Source organism: Apodemus sylvaticus, chromosome 14 (genome assembly GCF_947179515.1).
Source record: "Apodemus sylvaticus chromosome 14, mApoSyl1.1, whole genome shotgun sequence".
NCBI classification, from domain to species: Eukaryota; Metazoa; Chordata; class Mammalia; order Rodentia; family Muridae; genus Apodemus; species Apodemus sylvaticus.
Window position 1 is genome coordinate 55111953 of NC_067485.1, and position 14704 is coordinate 55126656.

Sequence of the window (14704 nt, forward strand, 5' to 3'; positions counted from 1 at the left end):
GCACGTGTCTCTCTGGGCGGAGATTGTAGCATTCTCCTCTCCAAAGCTTTTCCTAGGAAAGGGAATGGGAAGTAATTTTTTCTTTATTTTTATGCCCTTTTATTAATTGACAAATAATAATTCCATACATTTACAAAGTATGATGTGTCTGGTACATATATACATGTGGAATGATCAAATAGTGCTAACTAACGCACAAATATTTATCAGTTCGTTGTGGTGAGAGCAGTTAAAATCTCTCATCTCTTCTGACATACACAGCACATCTATTTCTAATCATGCTTGATTCTCAGTTTTGGAATAGCTTGATATCATGGTAATTCTAACCAGGCCTTTTCTGGAATCTCAAGCTGTTTCCTCTGATGGCTTAGGTAACTTACATTCCTATCAACAACACACAAAGGATCCCTTTTGTCCACAGTGTCTCTAATGTTTGTTACTTTTATATTTTCTATAATAGATTCCATAACTGATACAAAGGGACTTCTTATGGGTTTAATTTGCATTTATCTTATGCCTAAGAAACATTGAACATTTCTTAGTATATCTTTGTTTGTTTGTATATCTTCTCTTGAGAATATCCATACAAGTTTTTTATTTATTTTATTTTATTTTATTTTATTTACTGTTTCAGGGAGTGGTTTTCTTGCTGTTGAATAGTTGGTGTTCTTTCTGTGCTTTGGTATCAGATTCTTCTCTGATATGTGATTTGCACTTTTCTTCCATGTTCATCATCTGTCTCTTTACTCTGTTATGTTCCTTGTTCTATGGAAATATAGTATGCTAATACCCCCACTTGCCTAGTTTTCCTTCATTGCCTATGCTCTGGGATCATATCCAAAAATCAGTGCCTTGCTGCGTCACAGAGCCTTCCTGTTATGTTTTCTTCTAGTGGTATGACGGTTTCCGGTCTTTAGTCCTAAAAGGGATTTCTTTCCTAATGATCCCACACACCCTTTGTGAGAGATGCATTTAACAGTGGCATGCCCCAACATTTACCCCATAAGAATAGCAGAGGAGACTCCTAAGCCAAGGAGGGCAGGGACATTGCCAGAGCACGGCTTTAGATAATCACGTGCACGTTACCATGCGTGTGAAATAGCGTGGCATGCATCAGCCAAGGAATGAGGTAGCCAAGGACACGAGGCAGTCTGTGTTATCGTACTAATGATGTGGTGGATGTGAGTCTGGTTACCACCAACCCAGTTCTGTGCCTGTGTATTTGGTTTCTACTTTCATATAGTAAGTTACCATAAGTGTTATATGTAACTCAACTCTGTTGTATGATGTCACAGTTCTGTAGGTCAGAAACCTGGTGCAGAGTCTCTGCCCAGGGTCTCACAGGTTAACAACAGGATGCCAAGTCATTTGGCTCCTACTGGTACCACAAGCAAAGACCCCACTTGCAGATTTACTCGAGCCATGGGCAGAATGTATTTCTTTGTGGTTATAGGACTGAAGTAAACATGGCCTTTCTGGTTCTAGAGAATTCCCTTGCCCCTTCTCTGGCTTTTTGCTTTTTTCAAAGAAAGCCATGAATCTCCAGGGGATGAAGAGGGTGTTTCCTTGGATTCCTTGGCTACTGTGAGCATCATTCCTGAAGATTAGGGCCATGCCTGAGAGCTCCTTCATTTCTGCCCTCACCTTTAGCTTTTAGAATGTATTCCACCCTTCTGTCCTCTGCTTGGCTGATCCTTTCCTTGTAGAGCCCCATGTGAGACTGAAGACAATGCGGTAGAGTCAGCTCAGGACGGACAGTCAGTGGCACTCTGGCCTTAGCATTCCAGTGAGAAGACAAAGGAGTCTTTGCAAAGAGGACTAGGAATTTGGGGACATGAAAAACTACAGGGAGGCAAGTACCTGGAGCAGCGGCTTGTCAGAGAGCTGTCCAACCCCAAACTGAGGAAACCAGAAAAGACAATGAATAAGCTTCAGTGACCTGCTATCTGGGGCCAGAGTACCGGGCAGAGCAGGCCTGGAGAGGCCAGACCTGGGTGGAGCCCGTGACCACGAGCAATGCTAACTGCCCTTGCCTTGTAGATTGGTCTTAAACCTTTCATGTCCTTCTTGACAAATGCACAGACTGTGAAGGCATGCCTTGGTTTCCAAAATAGATTCCCAAGTTTTAGAACGCTTCAATGAGGTTAAATTATAAGGACCGTACAGGTGGTGTTTCCGAATAACCCTGCAGTGAAAGTGAAGCCCTTTGTCCTGTGAACAGTTTTTCTCAATTCTGAAGATTTGGGTCTTTTCTTAGATTTAGGGTAAAGCCTCATGGTCAGCTGCCTTCTCCGAGGTCTGTCCCCATGTCAGTGGTGATGCCTGCTGGCATGTAATGTCCCAGGTTTAAAGTGTGACAGTGAGTGAGATGTGAGTGCTATAGTCAACAGCCACAGCAGGGTTGACCTTATGTGTGCTGTGTGTACTATAGTAAATCTTCCTATATCAGGGAAGTTGGTTAGATTAACAAAAGGATTATTTTTTTTTTAATTTTAATGCTGTCTCCAATGGTGGGACTCAATAGCATTCTTTGGAAACGACTTTCACTCTTAATCCGTAATTAAAGCCAACATATTCTTTTAATTTAAAAGCTTGTCCTTGAAGTAAAATAACACAGAGCATTTTAAGCATGGCTCCAAGCACAGCGGTGGCAGTTAGATTTCTCAGGGCCAGACAGACTGCAAATTATACCTGCAGCCAAATCAGAAGTGAGTGCTCCTCTGGATGCTGTCGGATGAATGGGGCTGGTTGGGATTTTAGCAGTTGTCCCTGCCTTTGGACAGTATCTACAGATGACTTAATCTTTGCCTGAGATCAAGTAGCATGACCTTAGCCACGTTGGGAGGCATGTTCGGCCTCCTCTACCACATCTTGCACAGATGCTGTGCTCCCCTCCAGGGGAGGAAGCCATGTGGACAAAGCTACTAGACAGAAGTTGTAAAGTAAAACCAGAACACACTGAAACACCAAGGCTTGGATGTGTGGTAAAAATGCCATTGAAAGTGAAGGTGATTGTTTACCATGGCAGGAAAAAGGGTTACAATCCATGATTGAACTGTAGAAATATTTTTACTAAGTTCATTTTCATACTTACTATTCTGGTATTTGATTAGCCAATCTCATGCCAGATTAGGTCTAATAATATCTTCCATTGTGTTGCACTGTGTACTGCAGAGTGCATGAACATCTGTTATTCTATTTGATCCTCATTATGACTCTATGAGGTAAAAGTACGGATAATTATTCCCATGTTCTACAGGGTGGGAGGGAGTGACCTGCTGCAGCTACTTAATGGCAGAGACAGAAAGAGAAATGAACTCTATCAGTGCCTGATTTAGGTTCTTTCTGTCCAAATTTATGGCATTTTCCATTCTGGTTAAATGAACTAAAATAATAATAGTGATTTGCAGAAAAATCTTGAAAATAGTGACTGAGTTTATCCGAAGCATTTTTCGGTAAATGCTTTAAAGTTATGTAAGAGGTTCCAGAAAAGGGCATGCTGTCTCCTGCCTGCTCCAGATTGTGTAAGGCAGCTGTGTCAGGGACATCTCCCGGCTGGGTGGCTAGTGGAGGTCAGGTGCTGTTATGGCCTATGGTGCCTGTACATCCTAAGGCACATTCATCTCTGGCTATGGTGGTTCTATACATAAATGGTCTATACATGCACTCCTATTCTGCAGCATGTTGATCCAGACACAGAATGAACCTCTTCTTCCAAGTGTCTGAGGCGTGCACACACGATTGTAGGCTGGATGGAAAATATGGAGACTATAAATGAGGACATTCTGGTCACATGACTTCCCGACTTACAGAAACAGCACTTCCTCTTCCTCCTGCCTGCCATCCTCTCCCACAGTACAAGCACATCCCTACTTCCTTCCTTTCTCTACCCTGTTACCTATTCCAAGGGCCTGGTGTAGTCAGAGAGGCTGGTCTAGAGTTCTGTGAGCATCCGCATTTGTGGGCCTGCTCATTTCCTATCTAGTTAAGAGATAGGGGGAGTAAAAAATTAAAATAAAATAAAATAAAATAAAATAAATCATCCCAGGCAGAAATAACTATGATTTATCCTTACCAGTCCACTTGGTCCTTATCCTCTATAAAAAAAATAAAGTATTCATTATAAAGAAAAGCAAACTTACGTTACAGGAAGAGAAAAATGGTATAAAAACATGACATGGACAGAAAATGGTAAACATAGCTTTATTCTATTTTTATTTTTTAGTGGATATTTATTTTTAAAGTTAAATATAATATTTTAGTTCTTTGAGACTTTATATATTGATGCAGTATACTTTTATCATATGTATCTGCACTCTTCCCTCTGATTCCTCCTAGGTCCACTCCTTACCTCCCTTTCTGATTTCCCTCCCCTTTGTTTCTTTAATCTGAGCCCAATTTGTGCTGCCCATGGGTGGGGAGCCATCCACCGGATCCCAGGTGACCTACCAGGGACCACACCCCGAAGAAAACTTAGTCACCCTCCTCTAGTAGCCAACAACTGTCAATAGCTCCTCAGGTAGGATTGGGGGCCAATACGTGAGCCCTTCTTATCTCTATGCTAGAATGCTGATTGGCTTGGTCTTGCTCTGTTCCCATGAAGGCAATATCCAGAAGACACTCTTTTACTCAGTCTTTCCTGTCAACATCACAAAGAGACTTCTCTGGTGAGGTCTGAGAGCTGCAGTGGTGTATAAGTATAGAGAAATGACATTAGAAGGCAGTTTGATACTGTGCCTACTTAGCAAAATAACAATAGTAGATTGATCCTATGTGCTCCCTAACTAAGAGTTCTTGACCAGATTTACAGTACCAGTGCTTCCTCCCGCAGAGTGGGCTATAAATCCATGTAGTAGCCGGTTGGCTACCTCAGTAATATTGGTACCACTATTGTACATAGGAATATATCTTGCCAGACTGGTCATTGTTGTAGCTCACAAGACTCACAGTTGAGTAGCACCATCAGGTAGTATGGAAGCTGGCCAACAGAGAAGAGCTTTCTGGTAAGTACCAAGTTAATTTCTCTTTGTACCATGGCCAATTTATGTGGTATCTTCAGCAATATAATCTGATATTCAAGTTCTGATAGGCAACTAGGACCAATGGCAGTGACCTATATTTTTTGAGATGGGGTCTCTTGACCAACACCTCAAGGGCATGTATCCCATACTGGTACTGAGTTTTTGTTTGGCAACTTATGACTTCGTAGAGGTATCCTCTGTATAGGTAACTCCAATTAATCTCTTTTAAATATTAGTATACATACACACATATAAATGCATGCATGAGCGTGTGTCACACACACACACACACACACACACACGCACACATATACATCCTACATAATAGAATGTTTCTGTGGGCTCCCTGCAAACTCCACTGCTGACAGTGAATCAATAGAGAGGCAAGAATGAAAACTTGGTTCAGCTAAACTTTGTTAGCCAAGCTGGATCAAAGTTCTGGAATCCGACACAAGGTAGTTTATTTTTAAACATATTTAAGTACAGTATAATCTTGGGAGTAAATGTTGCCTGGTAAATATTATACCAATCCTATGTGTACCATAAAGTTTAAGGCATGGCTACATCAAACCCCTTTTGCTAAATACATGAGATCTCTACTATGAAGATGGGTTTTTTAACTTAGGAATTTAGGGTTTGGTGTAGTCTCTGACCAAGATAGTGTTAATCACAGCAGAATATAAAGTATATTATAAATAAAGTTATGGGATATAAATATAAAGTATATTATAAAGTTATGGGATGCTTTGTTCTGCTGTTACAATACACTAGGGTAGCATAGTTCACAATGACACAGATATTATGAAGGGTTAGAAGACTCTGAAAATAAAGCAATAAAAAGGATGCAAGTACTAATTATCCTGATTTAATCAGAGCAGGCTACATGCATGTGTTACCACTATACAGCACACTAGAAATACATACAACCATATTTTCAGGTATGGAAGGTAGCTATGGAAAAAAAAGATAAAAAATAAAGGTATAGGGAGGGAGAGTCTAATATAAACATTCTAGGTAATTTGGATGTCCAGCTTTACAAATATCTAAAGGTAACCAGGGTACTTAACAACATCCATCCCAAGAAATAGAGGAAACAACTCTTCATAATTAATATTCCTGGTTTCTCCAGTGCTTATCTGTGAGCACACTGCCTTCTACTGGGTTTTTTTTTAAGTGCTGGGCCTGCTCCCCCCTCCCCTCCAGTCCCTCTTCTCACTTAACCACTATTCTCCGTTCCCCTTTCTTATTTCTGTGGTGGATATTGATTTTAATTACATTGAGTTTAAGTGTGAGATTTGTTCTAAGTCACCTTCCTTTCCCAGCAATGAGCATCTGTTCTAAGTGAGACCTGGTCTGTAGCTCCAGGGCAATCTAGCAGCTATGGCTTTAGTTTTAGCAGAGACTGGGCATTACAGTAAGATTACTATCATCCTATTTGAATGACATACTTGACTAGCATCTATCACATTTCTGAAGGAAACATTTAAATACCCAAGACTTACACTTATAACTTGTCCATATGTATTTTTAAAAAACTGTTAAGACTTGTTATCTCACCCTGTATTTCCACCTCCACCTTCCCAACCCCTACTAATAAAGGGTATCAAAATAAGTTATGGGATGCTTTGTTCTGCTGTTACGATACACTAGGGTAGCATAGTTCACAATGACACAGATATTATGAAGGGTTAGAAGACTCTGAAAATAAAGCAATAAAAAGGAAGCAGGCACTAATTATCCTGATTTAATCAGAACAGGCTATATGCATGTGTTACCACTATACAGCACCCTAGAAATACATACAACCATCACAGACATGCTACACTGACAAGAAAACTGGCACAGTTTAAGGATTGATTTGGGCTCCTGCTTTCAGAGTATTTTGGTGCCTCATGGAGAAGATGTGGCAGAATAGCTGTTCTCATGAAGCAAATAGGACACAGAGAAGGTAGCTAGAACCAAGGAGACTATGGCATTCCAAGGTCCAACCCTGATGAGCTACCTCTGCTGGCAAGGCGCCAACCTCCTAAAGGTCCTGCAAGTAGTGCCGTGAACTGGGAGCCAAGTCACAGCATGAGATGAGCATCCCAGATTACATTTCTAAGTAATGCTAATTCAGACTTTTAAAAAAACAAAATCAAGGTCAATAACCTGAAAAGAAGGAAAGAACCAGGGAGAAAGGGTAGAAAGGAAGCAAAGATTAGTAAATTAGGGATAGGCAACAAGCATCACACAATTGTTATCTCTGAAGTCGAGAAGGTGGAAATCGCTGAACTGGAATTTAGGTTCTGACCCCACTGTTCCTGCTTTGCAGTGCAGTCTGGTGCCCTTGAGGCTTCAGTGTGTGTGTGCACTGGATGTGATAGAAGCTAAGTCCGCACAGTGATCTGCAGCATACTTGGCCTTCTCTAGTGAGTTTGTCAAGATCAGAAATGGCTCCCCCCCTCTCAGGGAGACTCAGCCAGGGTCAAGGGCTCTTGACTCTCTATACCACTCAAGTACTACTGTGTATTTGCATCTGGCTAATTTGAAGGATTACTTGTCATCTTCTTTCCTGGAAAATATGGATGTCTTCATAGTGGAGGTCAGGTTAGATAATTCTGCTTTGATATAGGAGTTAGAAGATCCTGCCTGGTGTGGTGATGTAATCCTGGCACTCAGGAGCCTGAGGCAGGACTGTGAGCTCAAGACCAGCCTAGGCTATGTCATCAGACCCTCTCTGAAAAAGTTAACAGAACAGTTGGAAGATCTCATTTTAAGACCAGATGAGCCAGAACAAAACACAAGCGACAAATGCAATTACCTGCCAGTTTAACCCTTGATGGTAACTCATTAATAGAAAGACAGAAGAAACAGAAAAGGGAAAAAATCTGGAGGTGGGGAAAAGTTACAGCCTCTTAGTGCTGGAGAGAAAATACATGTGTTGACTCAATTAAAGTAATAAACTAGGGAAGAAAAGGGGAAATAGGGGCCTAAGCAAAAGAGACTTTTAGAGTTGGTTCTTCATGCTAAGGATTAGAGTGCTTAGGTACAAGAAAGTAACCATTGAGAAATGGGAATGAATGATCTGAAAGAAACTAGATTCCATGCTGAGGAGTTCTGGGCAAGTCTTTCAGTGGAATTCTCTATTGTACCAAAATATAATGTCGTAGTGCAATAAATGCCTCCTTTTACTTCTTTTACACTACTCTTTATTTATTGGGTACTGGGCACTTGTTCATAAGTGTTATCCAGTGTTCTCCCGGAGTCCTTAAGTAAAGTAGTGAAGGAGTGAAATCATGATGAGGCATAGCTTGATTTGGCATTGCTGGGAAGGTCTTAGAGGCCAGGCTGACCCCATCCAGAACCTCTCTCCCCAACTCTCTTACCCTGTTGTCCCCCAGAACCAGCTCCTGCAAGTTATCCTCTTACTCCCACACCCTCACCTTGGTCATGCTGTCCTCTCCCACAAATAAATAAATAAATAAATAAGTAAATAATAAATAAATAAATAATACATCAAAGAACAAGAAGAATCAGGTTTTCCATGATTCATGACAAGCACGGGAGTGTCTGATTCCATGGAAATGCTGTATGTGGCAATGACAGGCCTTCCTGTATGGTCTACATTACAAGACAACGTTTGTGTGGTCTTGCGGGCATGAGGTGTCTAAACTAGTCAAATTCATAGAAACAGGGAAAGTGCTGCAGGGCCTAAAGATGGGGAACCATGAGGAGATAATGTCTAATGGGTGTGTGTTTTGTGTAGATTTAAAAAGCACGCTTGCTCCTTGCCTGCTCAGAATCCGCCTGTCTGCATCCCCTTCTCTTCCTCCTGGAACCTGGAAATCCCACCTTATCCTTAGCCCAGAAGATGGCTTCTGCTGTCTTTATTGACAATCAAGAAACAATTAGGGAACCAGATTTTAGTTAGCAGACCCTCCCCCTACACCTCACTTTTCTGTCCAAAAATAAAAAATAAAACATAAAAAATAAAAACCTCTTCTCCCAGAATAAATTGAAAAAAAATCATGACAAGTAAATTACACAGTAATTTATATATAAATGACATCCAGTCCATCAATTTGTCAATTTACATACTCTATCATCTACCCTAACTTAAAAGGCTTACTATTCTACACCTGAGTTATGGCCTGATTTTAGCTTATAGAACACCTGAAAACCATCCTCTCAAATCTGTATCATCTCTCTCAATGCTTGGGTTAGCTATGAGACTACAACCAGTCTTCAACCCTGCCAGAAATCCAAGAACAACTTAAATATTACCTGAAAATATAGGAAGCACTAAACATAGCTTCCAAAACTAAGTCAACATAGAGACAGCTGGCTATCTGGGCAGTCCCCCCAAATCCAAGAGCATCCATCTCGAGCCTTCTGGCCAAGAATCATCCATCTGACAGAAAATTGAAGGGCCATGGTCCATCTTTACCAAACCAGTAGTCAACTCTTCTGCAACGTGTGTCTTTCTCTGGACAGAACTGTCTGTAGATGAGACAGGCAAAATAATGAGCAAGCGTGTTTTTAAAATTACACACAACAGGTGTGGACAATCAGTTTGGGAAATTGAAAACCTTCGTGAGATGGATGGTAGGTAATGCCACTGTGCTGAAGCTACTTACTCGAACACTTAAAAATGCTTAAAACGGTAAATGGGTTAAGTATGTATTACGCTGGGAGAGGGCACGTTCACCAAAACTCTTCCTGAGCAGTATGCTAAAGTGTTAGTTGTGCCTCTGACTCAGACTTCTTATTCATATTCAACAGGTTAAAAAAATGTCCATCAGTTCGTATTGTGTCTACATATCAAGAATAAAGCGATTACTTTGTTTTCCCTGGATGTAGCAGCAGTACTTGGGGTATTTCTGCATCATGTAAGATGGTGGTCATAGCTTGTCAATCACTGTCTACTCCCAATAAGATTATGGTTTTCACTTTTGAAGTACTGAGTTCTGCTTTTCCATTACCACTTATTAACTGTAATGCATTAGCAAATTCACCTGACTCCCCTAGTTTATTTTTATATAGGTATATAAAAAGAAAAAAAAATCTCACCAAACTCTGCTGAGAGTCAAATGAGGTCAGGCCCTGGACAGCAGGTGCCCCATGTGCTGTGCTCGCATCTTGTTCTTTCTCCTCTTGCTGTAGATACTTCCCACAGTTATAAAAGCTGGATTCTCCTCAGTGGCTCTCAGCCTTCTGTGAATCTACTCACGATATAGTTTCTGCAGATACTCCAAGGGTGAAAGGAAGAAAATATTCTTTGAACAATGGGTGAATTCTTTTGTTGACATTTACCAAGATAAATTCCAACCTGAAGCTTTTTGTAAGGCTAAGGAAACATTGTCACCTTTTTGTAAAAGAAAGTGAAATAAGATTGTTATGTAGCTCAGCCCTTCCTCGATGAGCTGGGGGCAAGAACAGGGGGCTTTTTACTTTGTGGTGTTTCGATTCCAGGAAAAAAATGAAACCAGAAAACAGAGCGGATTTTTCAGATTTTTTTTGGGGGTGGGGGGGGGTTAGGAAACCTTTCTTATTCTTCTTTTTCCTTTTTTCTTTTCTTTGTTTTGTTTTCATTTTGTGATGTCTATGCCAGGATTGCTTAATACAGTGAAAGTCAGAGGCCTCCAGTTGCATACAGATTTTCAGCAGACTAATTCTGGTTAGTGATTCACGGCTCTCTCTTCTGAATTAACGGACTTCAGAGAACGGGCTGCCAACTATTTCCTGTCTGAGACACAGCGCTGAGCACTCGTGACAATCCAAATGAATGGGAAATAATTTGCATGCATAGGATTTTTGTGTTTCCTTCTGTGAGTGAAGATCCATTTCTGAAGTTTTATAGCGTGGTCCAGTTTGACTATTTACTTTTATTTTGTAAGAACCCAGCCAGCGAGGTTCTTCTAAGGAAAGGAGCTTACTTTGAGTTTTGAATATCAGCTGACCCTTCTGGCCCTCTGGCAAGGAGAGCGACTACTCCTTTGCTGCCTCCATGTTTCCTTTCCCATGTTACCTTACTCCCAGGCTGTTCTGCCGAGCTGTAAAACTGAGTTCTTCCAGAGAAGCAGCTTAGGCCCTGCTGCCTGGCCCTACAGTTGACTTTCTCCCATGGCTGGGCCTTGGGAGAAGAATCCGCATATCCCCATTTCCCTAAAATCTGGTACTTCGACTGTAGTTAGAATCTGAGGTATCGCCTAGGTCTCCGAAGACTGTGGATCAGTTTTACATTAAAAGGAAACGAGGCCTCATTGCATTCTCTCGCAGATATGGGCATGAAGACCTTGTTCTCATCTTCCACATGTGGGCAGATTTGTTTGCTGATATCAAAGGCAGGAAAACACATCCCTTCTTTTATACATAGGCATGTATGATCTTATATATTTATATATACAACCTTTTATCTATCATCTTATAAATACCTATTATATAATTCATTTATTGTGAACCATCACGGGGGGAGACAATGTGGGAATGTGCTGGAGAACCTCCTGAGAAGCCTCCAACAACAGCTGTTGCCCCATTGCTGCAGGACTATCACCTTATTAGCTGAATTTACAGAATGCTTATTTAAGCATATAAAAGTCAAACGCGTCAAAAGGAATCCTCAAAACAAATGAGTCTTGAACTCAGAACTCCACAGATGTTGCCTGCATCCCCAGAGTACTATAGTGCCTGTGACACCCTCCTCCCGCAGAAGGGGCCCATTAACTCGATAGGACACAAGTGTCATGCAAGAGTGTAGTTCTGAGGTTCAGGAATTGTCTCTTTATAATATTATAATTAAAGTAAACAAACAAGGAAGTGTCTTCTCTCACTTGTTAGTCTTCAGATACTCTCTGACTAGTTCAGCAGTTCTCAATTTGTGGTTTGTAGCCCCTTTGGGCAACCCTTTCACAATCCTAACACCATTGGAAAGCACAGATCTTTACATTGCAATTCATAACAGTAGCAAAATCAGAGTTACGAAAGAACAACAAAAAATACTTTTATGGTAAGGGACTGTATCAAAGGGTGGCAGCATTAGGAAGGTTTGAGAAACAGTGTCCTAGCTGTTAGCAATAACAATGTGACAAAAAAATGTTTGCTGATTGACAGGTTTGTTGATTGATCCCTGGGGAATAGCGGTGGTGCTTCCGCCTTCTCTTGCTGCTCTGTTTGGAGAGGAAAGTTTGCATAGCTTTTGGTGTGCAAATCTGACAACAGGCAGCGTAAACATGACAGGCTAGAGAAAATTCTCATCTAATTAGGAACAGAGCCTGGGCAAAGGAAATGGTTTATGTTACTGTAAAAGCAAAACTCTGCCCTCAGTGTCAGATACGGCGGTAAGACCTGGAGCGTTTGCCTTCTGCCCCTAGCACACAGGATTCCGAGCCATCTCTGGAAGTCATTTACTCAATTCTTATTTCATATGCATGTTCTGTTCTGGGGTTTGGTGCAGAACTTGATGGAAAGTTATTTTCTTTAAGTGACAGCTTGTTTACAGAAATTCCTTGAAATCTGCACGGTTATTGAAAAGAGTGAAGTGAATGTTGCCTGCAGCTGCCTGTCGCAGAGCTCGGCCACACCTTCCCAAGTGCCCCCATGCCTGCCAGTAAATCATCTAACATCCATAAAGGTCATGGAGACGGCTCCCTTTGTAATATGAAGAATTTATGTTATTATTGCAAAAAAAAACATGGTGTGAATCATTTTGGTGTTTTTAGGTTGATCATACATAGTAAATTATTCCAAAATTATGGGGGCCAAATGCCTTTCCTTCCAGAAGTTTGTGTAATATCTATTTATCTGAGGGCAGATGACTGCTCTGGATAACCAGCCACAGACTTTGTCAAGTTAACTCCAAGTAAACACAGCTGAGCGTAAGCCGTTGGGCTACAAGGGTTTCTTGAGCTTTGCCAATAGCATATGACCTTGCAGAATGTTGATTTTTTTTAACTACAATCTGCTTTCAATGGAAAAAGGAATTCTTTTTGCTTTAAATTAACAAGTGACGATTAGAAGTTTGTTATGTTCTAATTTTTAGATGCAAGGCGAATGAACATGGGCACAGGCACCCAGCAGAGCTGCCCTCCTGGGAAAGCTGTCTCTAGTCTGGGAGCAGAAAATGGCTAGGATGCAAGGCAGAGGCTAGCTAAATAGAGTTTGTCTTAGGCAAAGGGGCAGGACCGTCATCACTTGTTTCCTTCAAGTCTTTGTGCTTTTCAACAGATTGAAATTGTGGTTCTAATGGACACTAACAAATGAGAGTTACTGATTCATCCATTCTTTTTTAAAAGTGTGTGTGTGTGTGTGTGTGTGTGTGTGTGTGTGTGCATATGTGTACATGTGTGTGCATGTGTGTGTATACATGTGTGTATATGTCCATGCATGTGTCACACACAGTGTGTTTCTGGAAGTCAGAGGACAGCTTTCTGGAGTTGTTTCTCTCCACCAATCAGGTAGGTTCTGAGGATGGAGCCCACGTTGTCATGCTTGGCTGCAACAAATTTACAGACTGCCCTATCTCATAGGCCTGGTTTTGTTCTTTAAGAAGTACCTGGCTTTAGTGGGAAAGGAACTGCTAGTTTATAGCAGAAATTCCTGTCATTAAAGATGTTGGTATTTTATTTTAAAAATCACATATTAGGTGAGCACATGACAAATGTTCAGCTCTTTCTACTGATATGTTATATTCTACAGTTAAATCCTTTATTATCTACTTATGCATTACTCCACTCACCTACCTTTCCCGGGATTTCCACAGAGAAAAATGCCTTCAGGAGAATCTTTTGAAATGTGCTGCTAGCCCAGCATCACAGTTGGGCTTAGTACTATCATAGATCTCTAATGGTCTGCCCACACCTGCACTTGAATATCACAGTACATCAAACTCTGGATTACAGGAACCAAATCCTGCATCTTGCCTGCTGAAGAGAGAAACCTAGCCTTCTTCCTCTCCTCTCTAACCCAGAGAATGGCATTACCAGTAATCAATCCTCTCAAGGCAGGGTCTTGAGAAATCATTTAGCTTTTTGCCTCCTACTCCCAGGTCCGCTTGGTCACAGTTCCCCAGTCTGGCTGAGCCTGCCTTTCCATCGGTACTGCTACTTCCAGGCATGGTCTCCTCATTTCTCCCCTAGATCCCTGCAAGAATCCTCCCTGACTCCTTGCTCTTACACCACAGCAAGATGAATCTTTCTAATGATCAGATAGGATCCCATTTAACTATCCGTGCTGTGTCAGGTACCTTTCAAAGGAGAGTCCACGTTCCTTATATTGCAAACAAAGCTAGAACCTTTGGCTTGTGTTAACATCTCCTGATTCACTCCCAGATGCCTCTCTCTCCATCTGTAATTCAGAAAGGTTATCAATTGGGTCATGACACTGCACTTTAGCCAAGCCCTTCTCTTCCTATGGAACGTGCTGTGTTATATTATTCACCCCAGGAGCTCCCTTCTTCTGTACCTTTGCTGTGTCTTGGCACTTGCATAATGACATCATGGGCTGGATACATGGCATGGGGAACTGAGATTGCTTGCTGTGCCGGGTTCGGTGGCATGTTTGTCTGTCTGCTACAAGCTCATCATCCTCACGTGACCCACATTGCTCCACCCACATCTTCGTGGCATCACCGTAAGCTCCTATCATTCCTCCTGGGATTGAGTCTGCCACAGCATCTGGTATGGCGCCTGCCTTCAGAGAGTGTT

General features: G+C 41.5%; 1 protein-coding gene across 1 annotated transcript in view; it reads left to right on the plus strand.

Annotated features, from left to right (window-relative positions):
* Positions 1 to 14704, plus strand: part of Mkx (mohawk homeobox) — a 73537-nt gene that overhangs the window by 31360 nt on the left and 27473 nt on the right. The window lies entirely within an intron of this gene.